This window comes from Condylura cristata, unplaced genomic scaffold (assembly GCF_000260355.1).
Source record: "Condylura cristata isolate star-nosed mole 26May11 unplaced genomic scaffold, ConCri1.0 scaffold00037, whole genome shotgun sequence".
Taxonomy (NCBI): domain Eukaryota; kingdom Metazoa; phylum Chordata; class Mammalia; order Eulipotyphla; family Talpidae; genus Condylura; species Condylura cristata.
The window spans coordinates 294,929-320,622 of record NW_004567138.1 but is presented as its reverse complement, the minus strand read 5'-3'; the positions used below and the strand labels follow the sequence as shown (position 1 = coordinate 320,622).

The following is a 25,694-nucleotide window of genomic DNA, read 5'->3' as shown; positions in this document are numbered from 1 at the left end:
ACGGGGACTCGACCCTGAACGAACAGGAGAAGGAGCTGCAGCGCCGGCTGAAGCGCCTCTACCCCGCGGTGGACGAGCAGGAGACGCCGCTGCCGCGGTCCTGGAGCCCGAAGGACAAGTTCAGCTACATCGGCCTCTCCCAGAACAACCTGCGGGTGCATTACAAAGGTACTGGGCGCGCGTCCGCCGCGGGGGTGGGGGGGGGGGGGGGGTGGGGGGGCCGGCCGCCCGCCGACCCTCCTCGGCCGGGCGCCCCGGGTCACCCGCCGCCGGCCCTGCCTCCCCTGGGCGGGACCGGGTCGCGGCGGAAGGCCCGGGAGAGGGGCCGACTGCTGGTGAGTACGGCGCTCCAGGTACCGTGACGCCGGGGGTCCTAGGCCGGGAGTCGGACACCTTGCGAGAATCGGGATGACAGGACATGCTCGCTCTCTGATGCCCCTTTGAGATACATCCTAGGGCTTGGGTAGAGGAATCCAGGGACTCGGAGTGGGTTACATTGTTCTCCAGGTGAGGGTGGGTCAGGCGCTCTCTTCCTACGTGGGGAGAGGCACGATTCTGAGGTATGATTTCTAATTAAGGGAGAGCCTGGGGTATGTAGGGGAGGAGCAATCAGTGGAGGGTTTGGTCCAAAATTAGGCCAGAGATTGTCTGCGGGGAGAATAAGGACAGGGGCCCCACGTTTGCCATCAGGGTAGCTTATTAAAAGCAGCTGGGAGGGTCGGAGGTGAAACCTCAGGAGTATGTGGTGTTCTTAGGGGAGCAGAAACCGGCCAGTATTGGTTGGACATGTTTATGTGATGGCATTATGTCGAGTCTTGCCGAAAACAGGATCTTTAAAATGTTAGTATTTTATTTTTCTTAATGTTAGTATTTAAAAGAAAATTGCCTTGTGTTTTTTACATCAGCAGTTAAAGATACCAATCGTAGATCTTAACCACCTCTCCTGTGTTAAAACAAAGCTGTGAGCAGATCACTTGTATATACATTTTTGAAATGTACATAGGAATTTTTGAAATGTAGCCCATATTAATAGCTCGTTGCAAGTTTTCTTGTTTGGGGGGAAAAAAAATAAGATCACCGTCTGTACAGAAACAAATCCATTTTTTTAGGCCCCAAACCTGAAGCAGAATCTTTTATATTCAAGCAGCCTTACTTTGATTGGCTACAAAAGGGTCTTGATCATACCGAATGACATGTATTAGAGGATGTATAAGCAACAAGGTGCTAAACTTCTTAAATTGTATAGGACTGAAACTTGGTAGAAACTTGATAAATAAGTTCCTATTTAATCAGACAGGAAAATGGCAACAGAAATCTGCGAAATAATGACTTGGCTGCAGAGAATCAGGCAAGAAAATAGGCCTTGTTGCATATACCTTATTTTTATCCATATATCACCAGAGGCACTTTCAATCTGAAAGTTATATTCCTCAACCTAAATGGCTGAAAGTTTACATATTGAACTTCTCAATATTTTCTTAAGTTAGGACATTTTGTTGCTATCCTATGAACGCTATTATTTTTGTTTTTTAATTTGTGTAAACATTGCTGTGTTAATGAAGTGTTTAATTGTGATCTGGCTGCCAGAATGTGTTTGTTAGACTTGACAGAACCTTATTTTAAATTTATGTCTGATGGTTAATGATTACCTTTTAAAGCCAGGAGATAGGGAAGATTATTGAACAAAAGACTCCTGGCTCTCCGGAGTCCAGCCATCATGCGTGATTTTAGGTGTAAGATTTAAAACAGGGCCTCCGAGTGATGAGGGCTTTGAGCTGAGAGGTTGGTAAAGGAGATTTCCAGCCCTTGAGTTTCCATGATATCTGAGATTCAGGATTACATTTTATTTAGTACTGTAACATGACTTGATTAGTTTTATTAACTCCTCATATGTAAAATCGGTGATTTGGGTCCAGAAAGTGTATGCTTCTGTGAAATTTGTTGGCGTTTGGAATGTTTATGACACTGCTGTCTCCATTATTCCTGTTGGCCTTTTTATTACTTTCTGTTGTGTAATACTCAGATTCACTTTCTGGAAACATTAACTTTTATAAACATAAACCACAATTTCTGGAAGGACAGATCTTGTTGTTTGTAATCTCTTTCTCCTCCCTCTTTTTATCTTCCCCTTAGTCTCTCCCTTCCCCTTGGTCATAAACACAATTTCTTTTTTTCCCTTCCCCTGCCTCTTCCTCTGGTCTTGTTATTTTAATGTGTTTTTTTTCCCCCTGTTGTTTTTCTTTGTCCATTCTGAGTGGACCACACCAAACTGTACTAGGCTTTTCTCTGTCCAAGTAGTAGGGGAAAAGAGCATAGGGGAAGTGTCATAGATTGTGGAAATAAAACTTTAAAGTCAAGAAACAAAGCAGGTTATAGTTAAACTGAGTGTGCTGTGCTAAATTTTATCTAAGCAGTATGGATTCTTTTACATTAAAAATTAAGTATTTTTGCATATTCCAGAGTTTCAAAAGGGTCAGTAATTATTTTCCAGATTATGAGGATTTCCGATATCCTTGAAAATAGAAATATGTTGGTTTTTCTTACTGGTGAACTTACTCTCTTTTAAAGATGTTATTCTGAGTTGGACTGCTGTTTTTGGAAGCAGTACAGTTCCTTTCATGCTTTGAAGGGATTAATATTAAGTAGTGCCAGCCAGGCAGCAAAGTTGATTGGATTGCAGAGGAGTACCAGGATGATGTGTATACTGCATGTTAAAATTTAAAAGGAACTTTTGCTTGGCAGTCACATCCCAGCTATTTAAACACTTATTTTTAAAATTCTTATCAGCTTGGAATAAATACAAATGTGATAAGTTTAGATTTATCTATAATGGTAACTATTCTACTTGAAGCACTTAGTGAATATGACAGTGGATTCTATTTGTTTAAATGTCAGTTACAGATTACGTTTAATATTTGTGAAGTTACCACTGTTTACAAAACATTTTGATACTCACAGGTACACCATGTACATATTAGTGGATTTGGTAATGTAGTTATCATTTTAGATATGAGAAAGTCAGAGCACCTGGAGGTTAGATTTTCCTAGTCACAAGTAAGCCAGGATTGGAAGCTAATTTTCACAGTTTCTATATTTAGTAGTCTTGCCACTATGCTGTATTGCCTATTTCAGTTTGTGTGAGACTTAAGTATCTCAAATATATAAAAGCCAGTGATACATTTAGAACTTTTAGAAGATTAGTTTGATATTAAAAGTATTTCCTCAGGGGAATGTGCTACCTGGAACACATTAATGCCATGGAATAAGTCCAGGCACCTTGGGCTTGCTGATCTAAGTTTGCTTAGAAGAAAAAAAAGATAAGTGAAAGTTGAGAAAGCAATAAAATAGTGAATTGCACTTATTATTTGACTTTGGGGATGTCTAACACTCTCTCCCCCCTCAATATTACCAGTTACGAGGCATTTTATACTTTGTAAAAGTGAGTGCTTATCTGATTTCTTATATTTCTTAAGGTTAAGCAAATCTCAGCAAATTTTTGCTTGCCTACCAAAGCAAATGTCTTTTAAGATTATGCGAGTGATACAGTGTTTCTTAAAATCAAGGAATTTAAAGCCAAACCGAGCTTTTCTCAGGGATCCCTTTGTCAAAATTTTGGGACGTTTATCCTTAAATATACCAATTAACTGCAAGAATTAAGTGACACTAGTAGTCATACTTAGAAAAGCCGACAGTGGTAATGATAATTTATTGAACAATGCCATAGGGCACTGCCCTTTATTAAATCATTCTTTCATTTATTCAGCAAGCTTTTAGTGAATGTTATTAGTGAATGTTTACTTTGTACCAGCTTCTGGGAACTCAAGTGAATAAGTATTTGTCTTTGGATTAAAAGGAGCTTTATGGACATACAAGTATATATAGTAACGGAAATGCTAGAAGAAGCCTGTGGAAGACACCTTGGAAAGGATGAAATTGGTGGGTTAGGGATAGTTTCTTGGAGGGGATGAGGCCAGGGTTCATTCTGAAAAGATATTCTAGGGGAAGAGGAAAGGATGGACATTACAAGTGAAAAAACCAGGTGAGAGTTTTTATATATGTTTATGCTGATGAGCAGTTGACATTTTTAGAGTATGATAAGGAACAACTGGAAAATAATTAAAAGAGACCTTCTAGGCCCTCCCTGGTAGCGCAGCGGGTTAAAGCACAGCACTAAGAAGCTAAAACCATTTACCCTGCCCCAGAGGAGATCCACATGGTGTGGCAGACCTCCTGACCCGCCCGCTGCTGCCCTTAGCAGTGTACTTCGTCGATCTGTGTGTTCTGCTCCGTCTCTGGTGAATCCTCTCACCCTCTGCATCTCTGGCTTGTACCCCAGTTCTGTATGAATAAATAAATAAATCTTTAAAAAAAAAAAAAAGAGGCCTTCTAGAATAGTTGATTGAATTTAGATATAGATAAGGAATTATGAAAGAATTTTAAATGAAAGGAACTGGTGCTCATTTTCATTTTTTGTCAGATTATACAACTAATTTCAATATCGATTTAAAGGGTACAATAGTAGAAATAATAGACTCATTTCAAAGACTGTTGCCATAGACCATATGAGAATAGGGACATGAAGCAGGTCAGCAGACACACTTGTTGTAATTGGAAACTAATGCTGATAGGATGGAAAGAGAAGTCAAGGGTGATGCTTGGATTTCTAGCTTTGTTCTTGCGGTGAACCATGAACTAAATCATGATTGTGAGTATTATTTGGAAGATGAGTAAACACAAGAATCTTAGCCAGGTGACCTGACTTCATAGAAACCAGAAGAAGCTGGACAAACAGGAAAATAGATCTTCTGGAGTTACAATGGCTCTAAGTAATTCAAACAGCTGAAGTTCATGACTACAGTTACAGTGACTCATCTACAGTCACTAGTTTCTGGTGGTTTTCTTCTTTTCCTTATTGAATGGCCTAGATCTTCTCCCTATTTCAAGTTCCAGAGAGACTTATCAGATTGACCTAGTTAATTGCCATCATTTTTAGTTGGGCAGGTTTTCACTATATACAGTGGTGTGAATTGGCTTTCACATCAGGTGCTGACCTGAGTTCAATCAGCTGTAGAGGTATGGGGATGGTTATGATTTATAAAACATGCATCAAATATAAGAATATTCTCCGTCCCACCTCTTTTAGTAGGAAGTGTGAGGCAGTTTCTCCTAGGAAGGGTTAGTGTGTGCCATAATTGACCTCGGCTTAGGGAAGAGTCATGACTGATTTGGTGGTCTCCTAGGTTATATTTGAAATTCAGAACATGTAGGAAAGGTTATGTCTAGAGAAGAGCAGGGTGCCAAAGGTAGAACCTTGAGCAACACCAGTATTAAAAGACCGAGTTAGTGTTTTGTCCCAACTTCTGTGACCCGCTGCAAGAAAGGAAGGCGGGAGGCAGAAAGGCTGAGCAAGCAGAGTTTATTGCTCCCGGACAGCAGCTGAGACGGAGCCCCTAGAGTGGGGTCCGCAGCTACTGCCAACTCAATAAGGGAGGTAGGGTCTCCTATATAGATTCTAGGTTCACATTCCAAAGGGGTGACTCAGCGCTGTGCTCCCTGATGCTAGGCCCAGTTAATTATCAAACTTGGATGTGAGGCCCAGCTCCTTATCACCTTCAGCTAGTCCCATCCCATATGCAAGGTCAGTTTATTACCACTTTATCAAGCTTGGATGCAAGGCTCAATTCTTTACTGCCCTAATTTAGGCCTTGTCAGTAAATCTGGTCACTCCCAACAGTTAGTACCTCTTTAAGAAAGTTAAAGAGGTACTTGGGTAGCCTTTGGTGTCACTGAAACTAACAGAGGAATAGGAGAAATGAGGAAGTGATCTTTTGTGTCTGATGTAACAGATGGATTTAGTGGGATAGGGACAAAATTTTTCCATTGGATTTGGAAACTAGATCATTGCAGTTTGAATTGATTGAGGGGGCAAAAATCAAAGTAATGAGAAGGGGCCAAGCAGCAAGGATACTGATGTAGTGTACTTTTGAGAAATACAGATGAAGAATGAGATCTAGACAAACTAGATGCGGACAGATGTTAAAGCAGGATTTCTTTTCTTTAATGGCTGAGAGTAGAATTACATTTTACCTGAAGATTAGCTTCCTATCTCAGAGTATAAAATGAAAATCTATATAATGCAGATTGTCCTTAAGATACCTTTGGGAAGTACTGTGTTAAAGACCATTAAATCATTTCTAAGTCTCTTTGGTTTGACTGTGGAGTAGCACTGAAGTTATTATCTTAGTCCACATAATGGAGTCCCAATAAGTTTATTTGACATAAATTTGAACAGATAGGGCCCTCCCTGGTGGCGCAGCAGGTTAAAGCACAGCACAAAGAAGCTTAAACCATTTACACATGAGTTCGATTCCCGCCTGCCCCGGAGGTGATCATGGTGAGGCAGACCTCTCCTGACCCGCCCGCTGCTCCCCTCAGCAGTGTACTTTGTCGATCTGCCTGTTCTGTACCCCACTTTGTCTTTGGTGAATCCTCTCACCCTCTGCATCTCTGACCTGTACCCCAGTTTTGTATGAATAAATAAATAAATCTTGAACAGATAAATAAGATACTAACAATGCCAGGTTTTATTACCTTAAAGTTAAAAAAAAATCCATTATACCGGCCATCAACCTCAAGAGCACTATTGACAGTGATTTGTGAAAGTGTATATATTTTTGAGACGCTGCCCTTACAGAATAAGGGAAGGGGAGTAAAGAGGGACAGGATGAAAGTGCAGTGTGTAGGGCCTCACTAGTGGCACAGTGGCTTAAATCACAGCACTGTGAAGCTGTTCGCGCCCACTGCAGCAGGAGTTCGGTTCCTGGCTGGCCAAGGAGCTGACCCACATGGCACAGTAGACCTCTCCTGACCAGCTTGTCGCTCCCCTCAGCAGTGTATTTCAGTCAGTCTGCCTGTTCTGTTCCGCTCTCTGTCTCTGGTGAAGCCTCTCACCCCCTGAACCTCTGGCCTGTACCCTAGTTCTTGTATGCATAAGCAAAATCTTTTTTAAAAAGAAAAGAAAATACAGGCTTGTAAAACTGACAGAACTGAGAAGAGGAACATGGTTCAGGAGCACAGGATATTAGTTTTGAGGAGGAAAGAAATGTATTCCTCTGACAATAGTGGAAGAGGTAAAAGGCAGGTGTAGAGACAGATCTCTTTGTAATAGGAGAATGGGGAGTAGTAGAACATGATCCCATGTATTTAAGCCCCATTTTATGGTAAAGTAGGCCAGGTGATTTGTTCACTCAGTTCTAGTAGAGAAAGGTCAAGGTGAATGATGAAAATGTAGATTAACCATTGAGTATGGGAGTAGGGAATAAGCTGATTAAAGATTTTGGTATATATGCTTGGTAACAGCTGAGAACAATTCATAGTGGTGGCTGTTTCAAGTGCAGGGGTAATGAAGGTGGATTATATTATATATGAAACTGAGGTTTTGCTAGTTGGGTGTGATGAAAGGTTAGGCAATGAGGGAAGTCAGGGATGTTGGGTTTCTAAGTGATTACCTTGTCTAATCAACCTTAGAAGAAGCGGGGAGGGAAAGTTAGGGAACTGGAGTTCTCTTAATAAGTTGGACAGGAAATACTGTGTGCTATCTTCAGAAAGCAGGGAGGATAGGAGATGCACCTTAGAGGAAAGTACATACTCATCTGCTATAATTCCAACAATATGTTTGCTGGGAAAACCTCATGTTTTCTACAAAAACTGCACATTAAAGTAATAGGTCTGAGCCCTCCCTGGTGACACAACTGGTTAAAACATAGCACAAAGAAGCTAAAGCCACTTCAGCATGAGATTGATTCTGGCCATGGAGGTGACCACATGGACTTCTCCTGACCTGCATGCTGCGCCCCTCAGCAGTTTACTTCGTCAGTCAGCCTGTTCTGCTCCCCACTCTGTCTCTGGTGACTCCTGTCACTGTCCCTGCACCTCTGTCCTATACCCTGGTTCTGTATGCATAAATAAATAAATCTTAAAAAAAAAAAGTAATAGGTTTTATGGGAAAAAACTGGGCTGGAGCAGATCACTTAAGGCCTAAGTAACTATGACCAGAGCACTGCAGAAGATCGCCATTAAAATTTCCACTGGCATTTATGTCTAGTATCATAGGTGCACAGTCAGGTCCATGGCAGTTTTGCTCTAGGGTTCTTCAAGTTTCCTTAAGGTTGTAACTATTTGCCATGGTGTAATTAACAGAAAAATTTCAATCAAGGTGTAACACCCCCTCTTTTTTTTAAACCATTCTTTTTTTTTTGAACAAAGAAGATATGTTTACCCTTTAGCATTAGAATGACGACAATTTAAGGAAAAGCTCATAGTGCCAATTGCTGGGGAGGATGTAGAGGAACAAGAATCTTCATGCACTGCTGGTGGGAATACAAAATGATTTAGCCACTTTGGAAGATGGATCTTGCAGTTTCTGATAGGTAATCGTAGCTGCTAGGTAATTTACCCAATCACTTTGAGAAAGTATACTCCCAAACCTGTACATGATTATTAATTGCAAATTTTCTCATGATGGTCACAAGCAAGGAGCTACCAAGATACCTTCCAGTAGGTGAATGGACAAACTATGGTGCAGCCATTCAATGGGATGTTACTCAGTGGTAGAAAGAGAATGAATGGTCCATCTCTGCAGACCTATGTGGATCTTAAATGCATATTGCTGAATAAAAACACCAGTCTGAAGAGATTTTGTATTGTATGATTTCAATCATATGACATTCTGGAAAAAGCCAGACTGTAGAAATGGTGTAAAGAGTGGTTTTCAAGGTTTTGGAGGGAGGGAGAGATGGTGGAATAGGCAAAGCATGGGGCATTCTTTTAGGGCAGAGGAAGTAGGATACTGTTATGTGGATGACACTTCATATTTTGAACCCATAGAATTCTATAGCATAAACAGTGAATAATAATGTATGAAATTTTAAAAAAGGTAGGAGGGAAGGGAAGATCCCAGGATAGACTGAAAAATATGACAGAACAATTTGAGTTAGAAATGTGAGATTTGTAACCTCAGAGAAGAGGTGGGATAAGTGCTAACCTAAGTGACTTTGGAAATAAATCTGAAACTAAAGATGAAAGGTTCTACATAAACCCTGAGTTGTGGTTGAAAAAGTTGTGTCCTGGGGACATAGTAGTTAACAATCATGGTACTGCTATGCATGTGTATTGGTATTGAACAATAAGTGGATGGGGGATTGTGGGTGATGTGAGACAGGTATTCAGCTTGGAGTAGAATTTTACACATAAGCAAACGCAAGGGGTAAATGGTCCATGTAGTAATGGATTAGAGTATGAGCTTTAGTTTAGCTTAGTGTGGACACATGGTTAGATACAGAAATATGGACATGTATATACATCTATTCTGTGAATATATCTATTTCCTTGCTGTTACTGATGCAAGAACCTAAAAGCAGTGACACCCAGTAACAAGGTATATACCTAGCACCTCCATTTTTGTTCTCATGTCAGTATACACCAGTAAAAGGAGCTAGGGCTCCTTGAAGAAGTGGCTGGTTTTAGGATTGGGATAGAAAATATACAAGATGAGCCTCCAGGATGTCGTGGGGCTAGAAAGTTACAAAGCTGAAAACCACAATAGAGGTGTGACAGAGAATCACAGGAGCCAACTGAAATAACTCCGAGTGGTTAAAGTGGAGTGGTTTGATCAACAAATAAAATAGTATTATATCATAACCAAAAGTACAAAGAAGTATGCAGGAGGTTCAGGATTCCTTACTGATTAAAAACAAAGAAGAAATAGCCTTAACACCTTTATTCTGTATTGCATTTGGGTTTTCTCCAAATGGCTAATAACATAGTGGCCAGTGTGTCAGTTCTGATGCTCTTAAACAGTGGACCCTATGGGAATGTTCTTCTGTAGGATTCCCAGCTCTTTTCACTTAGAACCTTTTGTATATTGCTAAGATTTTCTTTCTTAGTTCATCAATTTACTGGGCAAATCCATGATAGGAACTAAATGACTTTATTATGTGGACATCATTTTTACATTGTCAAGCGCATGTGAACTAACATGTATTAAATGCATTGTAGCATAACAGACTTTTTATTAGCATTCAATACTTCTAAAATGGATTAGTTTCAGGTTATGTCAGAATCCAGAACATGGTTGCAAGAAGGGAATGATTGAAGTTAGAGTAAAAGTAATTGGAAATAAAGTCTAGGACCAAAAATGCAAAACAGTAAAATCACAAATAAGTGTGTGTTAATATGTGGAAAAGATAAATGCTGTTATGAGGACAGATAAAAAGGAGGTTAGATTGAGTATTGAAAAAGCTTGAGTTAAGATGTAAAGGATGAGTGGGACGGAATCAGGCTGAGCTGCAAGAGTAGGTAGAGCTTTCTGTCAGTAGTTAAAGGGAATATGTTACGTCCTCACTTGCAGACGGGTCACAGAAATATTACTAATGTTCTGCTAGTATTCAGCAGTAACTGTATTCACGAATTCATATTCCAGCCCACTTATTCCAGGAGTAGGTGAATGGGGACTGCTGCCCATCCTGTCAGCTCAGGGCACAAGGTGGCACCCACCCTGGACAGGAAGCCTTTCTCTCCAGGGCGCACTCCTGTATCCCCTCAGACTTGGCAGTTCAGCCATACCAGAGAACCTAACATGCACAACTTGGGGATGGTGGAGGAAATCAGGGTATCCAGAGAAAAGCTTTGTTACAGTGGATAGAACATGGAGATTCCACAGAAACAATGGCCCCTGGGGATCAGTACCCATACCCCCTCCAATATTTTCCCTCATCAACATAATGAAACAATTTTGAACAAAACTTTCCTTAAGGACCTGGGTGTACTTGGGCAAAGACACTGGGCCTGGTGACTGCGGAAAACTGAAATGAGAACTGAAATAACGGTGAATGTGACTGGATCCAAAATAAGATGGTAGGAAATGGAGAGGGAGATCAAACAATATTTGGGAAGTTTCTCTTTTTAAGGAGAAATTTTAGTTTAAATCAGAAGGGCTGATTTATACTTCTAGAAAAATTGTTGGTGGCTGCATATGGGAGATTGGAAACGGATAGAAAGTAGACTTTATTCAAACCCTTCCAGTTCACCTAAATGTAATCAACATATTGGGTATGTTCTAGTTATTGTATAGGTGAGATAGGGTTTTTTTTTTTTTTAAAGATTTATTTATTTGTGCATACAGAACTGGGGTACAGGCCAGAGGCTCAGGGGTGGTGAGAGGCTTCACCAGAGACAGAGTGGGGAGCAGAACAGGCAGATCGACGAAGTACACTGCTGAGGGGAGCAGCAGGCAGGTCAGGAGAGGTCTGCCACGCCATGTGGTCAACTCCGGGGCAGGCGGGAATCGAACTCATGCGGAAGCGGCTTTAGATTCTCAGTGCTGGGCTTTAACCCGCTGCACCACCAGGGAGGGTCGAGATAGGATTTTTGACTTAATAAAACTTTGCTAGTCTTAAGAGTTTCAAAGCAATATATGCAATTTCTTCTAGTTTCATATAGACAACATTTAGTATTGAAGAAAATACATGCTTGGATAGTGCTTATTGTCTATGCATGGATACTAGAACTTAGCTTTTGCCACTAACATGTATATATATACTGTGGGGGTTTTTTTGTTTGTTTTTGATCTCTACAGGGTTTAAGATAATACTAAATTTCTGCCAGATGAACATAGTTGGAAATGGGTCTTTTGATAACACTAGCCCCACCTGTGAAATAGTATGAATCCGTTAAGTCTTAGAACTGTACTTTTTCTTAGGCATTTTAAATTAATTTGAATATAAATCCCTTTAACACAGAATCTGTAGTCTCTGTAGGAGTGTGGTGAATAAATGGCACTGAATCTTAAAAGATTTATGATTGTGTAGTTCTGCATAGTTATTTTTGCATAATGGAAAAAATGTGGGAGATTTTAATTCATACATGTATTTAACACATTTCTGCTAAGTTTGGTAAAGTGGAGGTTGAATTTTACCTGTTTCACTGATGTCGAATAAGAAAACCCTGTATTAAAGAACCGAGTGCTTTGAGGGATTATTTGTTCTTGATAGTTTTTCTTTTCCCACAGAGGTAGTTAGAACAGGAAATGAGAGCAAATGTGAAATGCTCCCAGAATACTCGTGGTTACAAAATCCTTCCAGTGGGTTCAGAGATCCCACTGGATCAGGTTTCTTGATTTAAATTCCAGCACAATTCCTGGTTTGGAATTCTCGAGTTTCTCTAGCTTGCTTACTAGGTTCCTCAACTGTGAAATGATAAGAAATATACCTATTTTGTGGATTGTTTTGAATGCTGTGATGCCCTCAGAGCAATGTCTTTGATGTAGTGTTAAATGTATGCTATTGTCATGTATTATTATGGAGTATATCTTGAAATTACCTTATCCCTAACTTTTGGTTACCTCCTTCCCAAAAATCTAAAACTAATAATAAAAATTAGAACTTTTTTTTTCACTTAAATTTTAAAAATGCATTTAGTTTATATAACCTTTTCCCAGGCAACTCAGTTATTGACAGAAGACAGATGTTTTTCTGAAGCCATAATTTATTAAATGTCTATTTTTAAAAAGTGGTATCCTGCAGGTTTGTGCTGTTACTTTTTTTCTTTTGTGTAGCTCCTTGTAAGTATATACCCTACATACATTAAAGAACTTTTAGGGGTGTCTACTTATTGCTGCTTCCATCTTCATCTTTCTAACCAAATTTATCAACTTCGAGTGGTCATCATGCTGAGAACTTAAAGATTCCTAAAATAAGATGTCTGTGAACATCTTAAAGCTTCATGATCAGAAGAAGTAGTGACTGAGTTCATTCAGTTTTCTTTTGGGTCTAGTGAACACGTGCTAGTTTGCATTGGAAGTATAAACTGTTTAAGGATACAGTATGCATTGGTAACTTGATAAATGCGTGGTAAAGAAAGATATGATCTCATTGGTGTGTTCTAGTTATTGTATAGGTGAGATACAATTTTTGACTTAATAAAAGAATAAAAGAAGGGAAATTCTGCTACCTATGAAGGGTAATGTTATAGCATGAGTAGGGACCTAAGTTTGTATTAGGGGGAGCCTCGCTAACCAAAACACCTGTTCTAGTGGTTTGGACTTTTGTTTCTCATAAGGTTCTTTTTGAGATTGAGAAGACTTGTCTCACAGAGTATTTTCTGACATGCTATTTCAAATTTTGTCTTTATTTCCTGTGGTTTTGTGGGCATATTTTCCCCAGCTCTCTTGATTTTGTTCACATGCTAGCTTTCAAGGTTATTTGTACCTGTTGCCTGGGGCAGAGGGAAGTGGTGGTAATGAAATGATCTGCATTGAGGAATAGTTAATTTAAAAAGTTTAAGTGCCATTTTATTTTTTCTTTATTTCAGAAGTAAAATAATGAAATCATTAATATTTCTTATGGGACGCTGGAGATGTGTTATGTTGCTCGCTAGGTGGTATTGACTATGTATCATCCTTTGTATAGATTTAATAATAATGATCAAAGCACAAAAAAATTTTTAAATAAGAAAGCTGTTTTGCCAATTAAAACTAAACTATAATTTAAAAATGTACAGAAGTAATAGATACTTCTGGTTTGAAAAGTAGGCCATATGGTGAGAATATTTAGGGATTTTGTAAATAATTATGCCAATTATACCTCAGAAAGATCACAGTCTTGTTATAGTCTCTAAAAGTAGCCTTTAATTTTTTTTCTTCTTAAAAATATAGGATGTGCCAGAACACTTAAATGTGCACAGAGGATTATCGCTCTATTCAGTGGGTTCAGATACTGAAATTTTATTAAAGCTATGTGTAAAATTCTGTAACTAATGGGCTGTATTTGCTTACTATGTTGTGGTAATAAATATTTCATTGAAGTCTTTAGATATTTGTACTGATGGAAGCATGTTTTAAGTTTTTCATTTGAACATCTCATCAGGTTTTTTTCCTTCCTGTTTTATATGCAGGTCATGGCAAAACCCCAAAAGATGCAGCATCAGTTCGAGCCACACATCCAATACCAGCAGCCTGTGGGATTTATTATTTTGAAGTAAAAATTGTTAGTAAGGGAAGAGATGGGTAAGTGTAAATTTGGTGGGAAAATAATTTGTTATTCTTGGATAATTACTTTCGTTTTGATTCATAATGTTTATTATGCAGTTGGAAAATTGGAATTTTGGAAATTTTGGTAATTGGAAAAGTGATGTCTGACTGTGTTAGTAGAGCAGGTTGGACTTAGTTTTGGTTAAATATTAGTTGAAGTTGAGCTTTCTTGAGCTGGTGAAATTTTTCTAATAGGTTTGTTATTGAAATAGAAGTTTGGAATTAAACAATAGACAGTGACCCTATTTTCAAGTTTTTTTTCTGACTTTGCCTTCTGAATTCTAATCAAGTTAACTAGTGTTCTCAAAGTTGGTTAACCAAAGCCCAAAAAAGGTGATTCATAAATATTTTATGGGAGTTGGGACTCAGAATTTTAGGCTTAAATCAGGGAAATGTGTATGTTTATTTTCTGAATTGGAGGCAGTTCCTAGGGGTTAGGATGTGCTTCCGAATCTTCTAAATGAGAACATGAATATCTTTAATCAACCTTTCATAATCACGTTAACTAGGAATGTGTGTGTGTGTGTGTGTGTGTGTGTGCGCACGCGCGCGCACGTACACGTATATCTGCATCAGTTATGGGACAGTTAAAATACAGTAGTTTAGGCTTTACCCCAGAAGTTTCTAAATCATTATATTCAGATGTAGCGTTTGGACAGGTAGGCATATTGAAAAAAACTCGATAGGGAATTTGGTGTGTATCTCTAGTTAAGAAATAATTACCTAGAAATCATTGGCTCTATTTTAAGGTATCCTTGTCACTTCATGTGGTCATAGATTCTCTATAACAACTATAGAATCATATGTCCAGTTACCAAGTTAAAGTTATAAGGGTATGTGAGTAAGTAGACTTGTTTACGAAACGAATCATTTAACCTTAAGTGTTTATCCTACATTTAGTATTTGTATTTATTAGATTACCCCTTTATTTGCTGAATATTCTCAATGTCACCTATATGGAAATAGAAGTGAAATCTTGAAATTCATTGATGACCTTTTAATTTAACTCCCTCAAGGTAATCAACCTATAGTTGTATAAAGTCATAGATGCCAATGATAAGGTTGTTGAGCAATCGCAGGTTAGATTAGGCACATGATTGTAACTATTCCTCTTACTGCTGTGTGCTTGTTAAGTTAGTTCTTTTAACATTCAAATATCCAATGAATCTCATGTCTAAAACTACATCTCAGGTTATTCCCTTGAGCTCAAAATCTGATCAGAAGCTTGCATTTCAATGTTCCATAAGTATTTAAATTTAGTTCCTTTAGAATCTTTTCCTCAAAGCCAATTTTGTTAGTGGTTTCACTATTGCTAGAAACTTAAGAATTTCCTGCCTAAAATTAACTCTCTCTTTAGATCTCTAGTGCCTCTGTCTTATTTAGGTCTTTGTAATTTAGCCTCAAAATTAGTGAGGTGGTTAGTTACTTGGTCTCCTTTTTTTGCTCTCACTCCAGTCTATAACTTAGTGTTTTTTCTAATACAACACTGAATTTTGTCTACCCCCTTTTGAGATAATTTGGTATACTTGTTACTTAGAGGATAAAACCTAAAACTTCCTTTTTGATGTGAGTTAACTCCTTTGTAATGTTCCAGTCTCCATCTCTTGCCAGGATCCTTTATTCTCTTTATTCCTTAATTTAAAAAGCTAGGTGTTTTTTACATGTAATATATATATATTTTTATTTTAGTATTTAGGTCTGTAAGTTTTGACTGTGGTTTAATGTCTTATAGTCTCCACCACAGTCTGTATATAGAATAGTTCCATCACCCCCAAATTCCTCCCTACCCCTTTGTAGACCAACCCTTTCCTGACTACTCTTGGGAACCATTAATAGGTTTTCTATCTCTGGAGTTTTGTCCTTTCTAAAGTGACATATTAGTGGAATCATACAGCATATAGCTTTTTGACTCTGGCATCTTTAGTATAATGCATTTGTGATTAATCTCCATTATTATTTATATTGGTAGATGAGTTTATTTTTTGTTTTCTGATTGAATGGATGACTGAGTGAACCACAGTTCACTTACCTACTCTTCAGTTGAAGGACATTTTAGTTGTTTCCAGTTTTGGGGCAGTTAGGAATATAGCCACTATAAACATATATGTAAGTTTTTGTGTTAATAAGTGTTTTCATTTCACTATGGTAATTATCTGAGTGGAGGATTACCGTTTGTTATGTTAAGTAAGTACATTTTTTAGCATTATAGGAAACTGCTAGATTTGTTTTGCAAAGGAACCCTATTTTTATATTTCCACCAGCAGTGTATGAGCATTCCAGTTGCTCTGCCTCTTTGGTGACAACTTGGTATTGTCAGTTTTTCTTGTTACAGTTTTTTTCATGTTGTTTTAGTTTACATTTCTCTAGTGACTAATGTGTTTGAAGAATCTTTAATTCTTACTTGCCTTTCTTTTTGTAGTTCTTTGACTTTACATACTGGCTCCCATTTCTAGCTCTAGCTGCAGGCTTTTTCATTCCATATTTTAAGTCATCTTCTCAGGACCTTTGCCACATGTGCCTAATTTAACTAGTTCTTTTGCAAATGCTAATTTAAAGGAAATCTTTTATATCACTTTTTTGCTCCCCAAGATACGATTGTGCCTATTTGATGCTTTTTACAATTTGGGCAGATTGTAATTATATCTATACTGTTTTTTTCTATTTTTAGATTTTTTTTTTTTTATTTATGCTTGCAAAACTAGGTTACAGGCCAGAAGTGTGGTAGGTGAGAGGATTCACCAGAGACAGAGTGGGGAGTAGAACAGGCAGATCTACTGAAGTACACTGCTGAGGGGAGAACTTGTGCTGCAGTGGCTTCAGAGAGCTTCAGAATGCGGTGCTTTAATCTGTTGCGCCACAGGGAGAGCCTGTCTATACTGTTTTAATTGTCTGCTTTCTGGTGGTGTATGGCTTACAAATTCAGTAATAAGGGAGTAATATATATCTTTTAATATATATATATCTTTTAAAATATTTTCTATTACTGATTAAGATATATCAATTTTTAAGTACTTAGTTTATGGTTAACATTCATATGGATGAATGAATGAATGAATGAGAAAAGTACTTCCCTCCTATATATTCTTGGTGAATACTTTTCTTTTTTTTTTTTAAAGATTTATTTATTTATTCATACAGAGATGCAGAGGGTGATAGGATTCACCAGAGACAGAGTGGGGAGCAGAACAGGTTGACTGAGTTGACTGAGAAGTACACTGCTGAGGGGAGCAGCGGGTGGGTCAGGAGAGGTCTGCCGCACCATGTGGTCACCTCCCGGGCAGGCGGGGATCGAACTCATGCAGAATCTGCTTAAGCTTCTTAGTGCAGTGCTTTAACCCGCTGCGCCACCAGGGAGGGCCACTTTTATTTCTTTGGTCATGTTTTAATCCCTAGTAATTATAAAAAAGTTCTAGGGGAGAACAACTTCTTTATGGAAAAAGTTAGTCATATTACTAACTTTGGCTGAGAAATATCTTTTTGGTGATGTATTGTGAGCTATGTCAAATGATAGTAAAAATTCCTTCTTAAATTCTAATATCTTCGTTAAAAAAATGGACCAAAAGAGCACCTGTTATCTTTCATTTGTAGCAAGCAATATATGGTCCTCTGAGAGTTTGTCACACTTAATTTAAATATGAATTATCTCTAGAACAGTATGTTTAGGACAGGTAGTTAAATCTGATATCTCAAATTTTAAAGAGAAATTGTCACTGCAACAAATTTTCTGCTGAAATGGCAAGAGTTCATTGTGAATTCTTTTTAATGTATCTGATATGCACTTGTTTTAAGTTCCTCCTTGGGAAACTAGGAATATGACTATGATGATTATTATATATATTTATCACCTAAGAAAGAAAGCTTGAAGGAATTTCCTTTTATTGGGTAAAAGAAAAAAATTATATTTTGTTTGCTATCAATACCTTGTATTTTCATTTAAACTATACATACTTTTTACATATGTTCAGCAAAATAAGCTTAATAGCCTGTCTAGAATTTTTACTTTTTTCTTTTTTATCAAGGTAAATCAAGATAGATTTAGTTAGGGGTATAGGTTCACCTTTCCTAAGATGTATGTAGCCACACCACACTCACCTCCAAGACATTTGTAGTCCTTTACTGTAAACCATTGGGACCATTCTTCCCTTTGTCCTCAGCCTGGCCCTCCCTCACTAATAGTCTCAGTGCTGCACTCATATTTCTAGGATTGGTTTAGTCTTGTCAGTTCCTTTGCTTTCTTTCTCTATATTCCACATATGAGTGAAAACATCGAGCATATGTTTTTCTCTTCCTGACTTATTTCACTTAGCATAATCCCCTCCAGTTTCATCTGTGTTGTTGCAAGAGTCAAGAGTTTTATCTCTTTTTGTAGCTGAGTCATGTTTCATTGTTTATATACTACATCATCTTAGTCTACTCCTTTACTGTTGGGCACTTAGGTTGTTTCCATAACTTGGCTGTTACAATTAGTAGTACAATGAACATAGCCCATATATCCCCATGAATTAGTGTTGTGTTCTTTGGGTAGCTTCGTAGGAGTGGAATTGCTGGGTCGTGTGGTAGTATGGTAGTATGAGTAAACACCATACTGTTTTCCATAAGACCTGGTCCAATTTACATTCCTGCCAATAATGTACAAGGATTTCACATCTTTGTAGTGCTTATTTCTGGTTTTGTGGTGTGTGTGTGTGTGTGTGTGTGAGAGAGAGAGAGAGAGAGAGAGACAGACAGACAGACAGACAGACAGAGAGAGAGAGAGAGAGAGAGCGACAGAGAAAGACAGAGAGTGAGAGAGATAAGGGGCCTTTCTCTGGGAGTGAGTTGGTTATCTTATTGTGATTTTGATTGTCATTGCCCTGATAATAATTGACAGGAACATTTTCTCATCTGTCCAAATTTTGCTCTTAATTTAGAAATAAATTTCACATGCATTTTGCAGCACAAATTTTACATCATTTTATCTGCATGACTTTTTAAGAGACATATTTAAAGGATATGTGTCTACTCTACATTCCTGTTAATGTTTGTTGAATGCCAAGTTGAATTTGAATTTCTAAAAGTAACTTGTTTCTACGAATGTACTTTCAGTTTCAGGAATTTCATTCAACTTTTAAATTATGCACACTAACAGAAGCAGTCTCTATATACAGTTAATCCTAAATGTGAGATATAATAAATGTTTTAGTTGAAAATACTTAAAATTACAATTTTTGTGAGTAGTATCTTTAGCTTTAAACAAAATATTGACGTTACTCTGGCAATGAATCAGGAAGAACTGCTAAAGTTGATCCAATCTCTTATTTCTTAGATTCTTCTGATAATAAAGTGCAGACTTCAGAATATTCTTTGTATACATGCTGACTTTTTGGATTATTTCTTGGGGGAGTGGTAAATAAAGGCCTTTCAGTTTTGATTATTTTTTTTAAAGATTTATTTGTTTATGCATATGGAACTGGGGTACAGCCAGAGGTTCAGGGGCAGTGAGAGGATTCACAAGAAACAGTGGAGAGCAGAATAGGCAGATCAACAAGAGTGCACTGCTGAGGGGAGCAGTGGGCGAGATAGGAGAGGTCTGCTGTGCCGTGTGGGTCACCTCCAGGGCGGGGATCGAACTCACACCAAAGCTGCCACAGGTAGGCTTAGCTTTGCAGTGCAGCACTCCAACCCACTTCGCCACCAGGGAGGGCCCTTAGTTAATGAAATAAATGAAAACAGGTGTAATATTGAACAGAGGCATCAAGAAAACAGTATGTTAGCTAAGTAAGCCTTCAGTCTTTGAGTAAGGCAGATACCTGCTTTTAAAAGACCATAGTGGGTAGGAAGGGTATGTATTTATTAGCAAGGATTGCATTGCTCAGAGGTTACTTTGATGGTTAATAGGGAAATAGAGCGGTGTCAGGCTGTTGGGCACTATGATTTTAAATAGAGGACTTAATCTGTACAGTGGAGTTGGGGAGAGAAGTAGATTCCGTAACTATGTAGGACTGTAAACTGTAAAAAGTTCATTAGGTGGTAAGAATGGCATGGTGGCTGCTGAGAGAGAAGTAATTGAGGATGACTTCAGGTTTCTGGTTTGGATGTTGCTTAGATAGATGGTGTTGTGACTCAATAAAGTATAAAATACTGGAACCAAGTGCTGCCTGAGATTGCAGATCATGGGAATAAAGTTTGAATTATTGTGGGATATCCAGATGATTTTTTGATATCAAGATTTTGACTAAAAATACATAGAATTTAGGAGAACAGAGCTGAAGGGTGATTTTTGGAGACAACACAATGTTAATTATCGAAGCTTTGAGAATTTATACAATTGTCAGATATGTAGTCTAAAAAACAAAGAGTTTAAAGCCCTCCTCGGTGGTACAAGAGGTTAAATGGCAGCACTTTGCTGCTATCTGCAGCCACTGGCGCAAGTTCCATCCTCGGCCAGGGAGCTGACCCACATGGCACAGCAGACTTCTCCTTTCTCACCCTCTGCTCCCCTCAGCAGTGCATTTCAGACAATTTGCCTGTTTCCCCACTATATCTCTGGTGAATCCTCTCACACACACACACCCCCACCCCCCAACACACACACTCTGGCCTGTACCTTAGTTCTTGTATGCATAAATAAATCTTTTTTTAAAAGAGTTTAGGGTGGACTCTTGAAACACCATTTTTATAGGATGTATGGGAGGAGAACAGATAACTAAAGATTTTGAGCTGGAATGGTCAGAGAAAGATCATAGAGAAGCTGTATGTTAGAAATCAAAGAAGTCTAGGGCCCTCCCTGGTGGTGCAACAGGCTAGGACACAGCACTGTATGCTGGCCGCAGCTTCTTCAGCGTGAGTTCGATCCCTAGCTCTGGAAGTGATCCACATGGCATGGCAGATCTCTCTTGTCTCGCCCGCTGCTCCCCTCAGCAGTGTTTGTCAGTCTGCCTGTTCTGCTCCACACTCTGTCTCTAGTGAATCCTCTCACCACCCCTGCACCTCTGGCCTGTACCCCAGTTCTGTATGCATAAATAAATACATCTTTTAAAATAAATAAATATTTTAAAAATTAAAAAAAAAGTCAAGGAAGGCTATTAAAAGAATTGAGGCATTCCTTCGTTTGTGGTTTAGGAAGTGGTTAATTTTTGTTTCAAAGTGAGAATGGAAGTGAATGTCTCTAACAAGGAGTGGAGCTAATGCAGACAGTGGAGTGGGGGGGAAACACTTTGCCATCTATTTAGAAAAATAATATGCTGCCAATTTGAAACACTGAGAGTACAGAAAAATGTGAAGAAGAAAATTTAATCTTGTATAATTGCTACTAATAATTCAACTTATTTCTTCCATTTTTTTTTTATTTCTTCCATTTTTTTACACACATTTTTATTTTGTAAAGACAGTTGCATGTTCTTAGTTTTTATATTATGTATTTGCTGATTTACATATTTGTGACTGCTTCTTACATGGTTACACATTTTCCCATGAGAATAAAGACTATCAACTTTTTTGTTTTGCTTTTGGCTGTGATGTAGATTGTTGTGCCTTCTTGAGGCAACCCATAGCTATTTTATTGGCATGTAGATTGTTTCTAATTCCTTTATGATTTTTTTTTAAGATTTATTTATTTGTGCATACAGAACTGGGGTTCAGGCCAGAGGTGCAGGGGCAGTGACAAGATTCACCAGAGACAGTGAGGAGCAGTGGACGAAGTGCACTGCTGAGGGGAGCTGTGGGTGGCTGGGATTAAACTAATGCTCAAGTGGCTTCAGCTTAGTGCTGTGCTTTAACCTGCTGCACCACCAGGGAGGGCCCGTTTCTCATAATGTTTTTCATTATTTAAGATCTGTCTTCCACATAGAGTGTAAGTTCCATGAGAGCACAGATTTATTAATATTTTCCTCCAGCTTAACATTGTCCCACACGTATGTAGTAATTTAGGGAAATATTCATTAATCAGAGAAATACAGGTATTAAAGAGCCATGAGATTTAAGGCTATGAATTTGATGTGCCATCAGTTTATATCCATAATACTGTTTTTTCTCTATGCAGTCAGAGAGCAAAGTTGAAGTGTGTGATTGATGAAGGACAGGAAGTTATAGATTTGGTATGTTAGAAGAGCAATCTAGTAGTTGAGGTTAATTGTATAGTCTTAAGAAAGAAAAATTGGTTGGGAGTGTATTTGCATTGCATAAAAGATTTAGAAAGCATATTTGTGTGTTTACCACTACTTATATATTTACCTTAATTTGTGTTTAATTAAAAGTTTACAGAGAACATACCATTTTAATATTATCTCTAGCTGTCCATACTCTTTCCAAAACCAAAGGTTGTGTAGCTTTGTCATAAATGAATGTGTTATTTAAAATTCTATTTCAGTTTTTCTCAATCAGATAGGAGTTTGTTATGAATCCCAGATACATTGAGTGCTTGCTATGTGCCTGCTGCTGGAATCACTCAGGTGAAAGTACGTGCTCCAGGATGAGGAGAAATGGTCTGTTGGTCCCAGATTGTTTGATTTTCTTAGATATTTGTAGGTTTTTCAGGAGGAGTACCTGATAACGTTTACAATGATTACAAACTAGTAACTATTTGGGGATAGTTACATAGGCTGATTCAAACTCCGTCCCAATATTTTTATTTTTAGATGAAGTACAGATTCTGTAATTCTAAAGACTATATCTTTAAATAAATCTTTAAATTTATCTTCAAAATACAAGTCTAAAGACTTTATGTTTAGAAAGTACAGAATCTAGCCAGTTTTCCTTCTAAGATTTTCAAATAAACAGAAAAATTAATATAGTCAATACCCATCTATCCACCATTTACATATTAGAGTTTCTGTTTTGCAATATTTGGTTTAACACAGGTCTGCCCATATCAGTCTTAGTTTTTAGTGCATTCAAAATAATTTGCAGTTTCAAAATCAGTTTTACTTAAATTCTGTCATCTTTACACTGTATTTCTTTTTATGAATGCTTGTGCTCCTGCTATGAGTGAAACCATCTGGTATTTTTTTTTTTTTATTCTGGCTTATTTCATTAAGCATGATCCCTTCCAGCTCCATCCATGTTGCTACAAAAGGCGTGAATTTATCTTTTTTGATTGCCGAGTAATATTCTATTGTGTATATGTACCACATCTTTTTAATCTATTCATCTATTTTTGGGCATTTGGGTTGATTCCATGTCTTCCCTATTGAGCAGCAATAAATATGAGGGTGCAGGTGTCCTTTCAAATTAGTGTTTTTGTTTCCTTTGAGTATATACCTAAGAGTAAGATTGCTGGGTCATATGGAAACTCTATTTTAGCAGTTTGAGAAACCTCCAAACAATTTCCCATAGTAGTTGTACTCATTTGCATTCCCACCAGCATTGTAGGAGAGTTCCCTTTTCTCCACATCCTCGCCAACATTTGTTGTTGCTAGTTGTTTAAATGTGCCATTCTCACTGGTATGAGATGGTATCTCATTGTGGTCTTAATTTGCATTTCCCTTATTACAGGTGGTGTTGAGCATTTTTTCATATGCCCGTTGGCCATCTGCATTTCCTCTTTAGAGAAGTGTCTTTTTAGCTCTTCTGCCCATTTTTTGATGGGTTTGTTCACTTTGTTGAGTTTAATCAGTTTAATCTTTGTGTATCTTTGTGATCAGTCCTTTGTCATTAGTATTGTGTGCAAATATTTTCTCCTAGTCGCTGGGGCATCTCTTTGTTTTGTGTAATGTCTTTTGCTGTATAGAAGCTCTTTAACTTGATGTAGTCCCAGCTGCTTATCCTTTCCTTCACTATCCTTGCTTTGGATAGTGTATCTTTAAAGATGCTACTGAGGTGTATTTTGCCTACCTTTTCTTCTAGATATTTTATGGTTTTGGGTCTTACATCTAGTTCTTTAATCTATTTCAAGTTGTTTTTTGTGCATGGTATGAGGTAGTAGTCTAGCTTCATTTTTTGCACATAGCAGTTCAGTTTTCCCAGCACCATTTGTTGAACAAACTTTCTTTGTCCCATTGCATTTTTTTTTTAAGATTTATTTATTTATGCAAAGAACTGGGGTACAGGCCAGAGGTGCAGAGGGAGAGAGTTTATTAGAGACAGAGTGGGGAGAAGAACAGGCAGATGTACTGAAATACACTGCTGAGGGGAGCAGCGGGTGGGTCAGGAGAGGTCTGCCACATTATGTGGGTCACCACCCTGGTTGGGGATTAAATTCATGCTGCAGTGGCTGTGGATAGCTTCATAGTGCTGTATATTAACCGGTTGCATCACTGGGGAGAGCCGCCCATTGCATATTCTTTGCTCCTTTCTCCAAAATTAGCTGTGTATAGGTCTGTGGGTTTATATCTGGGTTTTCTATTGGTATCCACTGTCCACTGGTAGGTATGTCTGTTCTTGTTCCAGTACCATGCAGTTTTGTTCATTATGGTTTGAAGTCTGGGATTGTGATCCCTCTGGTCTCTCTTGTTTTAGTCAGGAGAGTTTTGGCTATTCAAGGTTTTTTGTAGTTCCATATAAATCTCTTTTTCTTTGAAGAATGTCATTGAGATTTTTATTGGAATAGTGTTAAATCTGTATATCGCTTTTGGTAGGATGGCCATTTTAATGATGCTAATTCTTCCGATCAGGAGCAGAGGATGTCTTTCCATTTCTTTGTATCTTTTTGTATTTCTTTTATCAGTGTTTTAGTTTTCTTTGTATAGGTTTTTTACCTCTTTTGTTAGGTTTATTCCCAAGTATCTGATTTTTTGGTGTGTGTGTCTATTTTACAGGGGATTTTTTTTTTTTTTTTAATTTCTACTTCTTCTGAATGGTTGTCTGTGTATAGGGTGGCTACTGACTTTTGTGTGTTGATTTTATATCCTGTGCATTTCTTTTTTACTTACTCTGAAAATCTGTTAGTGTTAATGACAGAATTTTGGTTTATTTTGTCCTAGAACTTAACTATACATTTCTAAATTAAAACACCAGCATTATTACTCAGAAGAATATTGAATATTATGTGACTTCTTTATAGGTTACTTACTTTTGACTTTGGAATAAATCTTCTCTTGGGATAGATACTAAAGTAGTGTGCTTTAAGTTACTTGAATTCTCTATATTTCTTTTAGCATCTTTGACATTTATTAATTTTAATATATTTATCTTCAGCTTTTCAGTGATCTCTCTGACTTTTTCTTATATTAAAAATTTACATTATTCCAGTGATAATGATCAACAACTATATGCCAGAGACATTTTGTGGGGGTGGAGTGGGGAATGGGATCAAAAACAGTGGGGTGATGGAAATGCACTGGACTATGGTGATGGCACATGGGTGATTTGGTGATGGGAAACCCAAGGGGATTGCAACTGAGATGGAAAAATGCACAAAAAATATATAAAAATAAACTATTATAAAATTTAAAAAATATTTTAAAATTTACATTATTCCATAGATGGGACTACATCAAGTTAAAGAGCTTCTGTACAGCAAAAGAGACTTTACTAAAAACAAACAGACAGTTCACTAATTGGGAAAACATTTTCTCACACAAAAGTAGCGATAAAGGACCGATCACAAAAATATATGGAGAATTGATGAAACTCAACAAAAATAAACAACCCCATCAAAAAATGGGCAGTAGAGCTAAAAAGACACTTCTCC

General features: G+C 37.8%; 1 protein-coding gene across 1 annotated transcript in view; it reads left to right on the top strand.

Annotated features, from left to right (window-relative positions):
* Positions 1–6: 6 nt before the first annotated feature.
* Positions 7–25,694, top strand: part of RANBP9 (RAN binding protein 9) — a 92,513-nt gene continuing 66,825 nt past the window's right edge. Inside the window, exons 1-2 of the mRNA XM_004693299.2 lie at positions 7–168; positions 13,951–14,062. The gene's annotated coding sequence lies outside the window, so the exon portion shown is untranslated. The remainder of the gene's footprint in view (positions 169–13,950; positions 14,063–25,694) is intronic.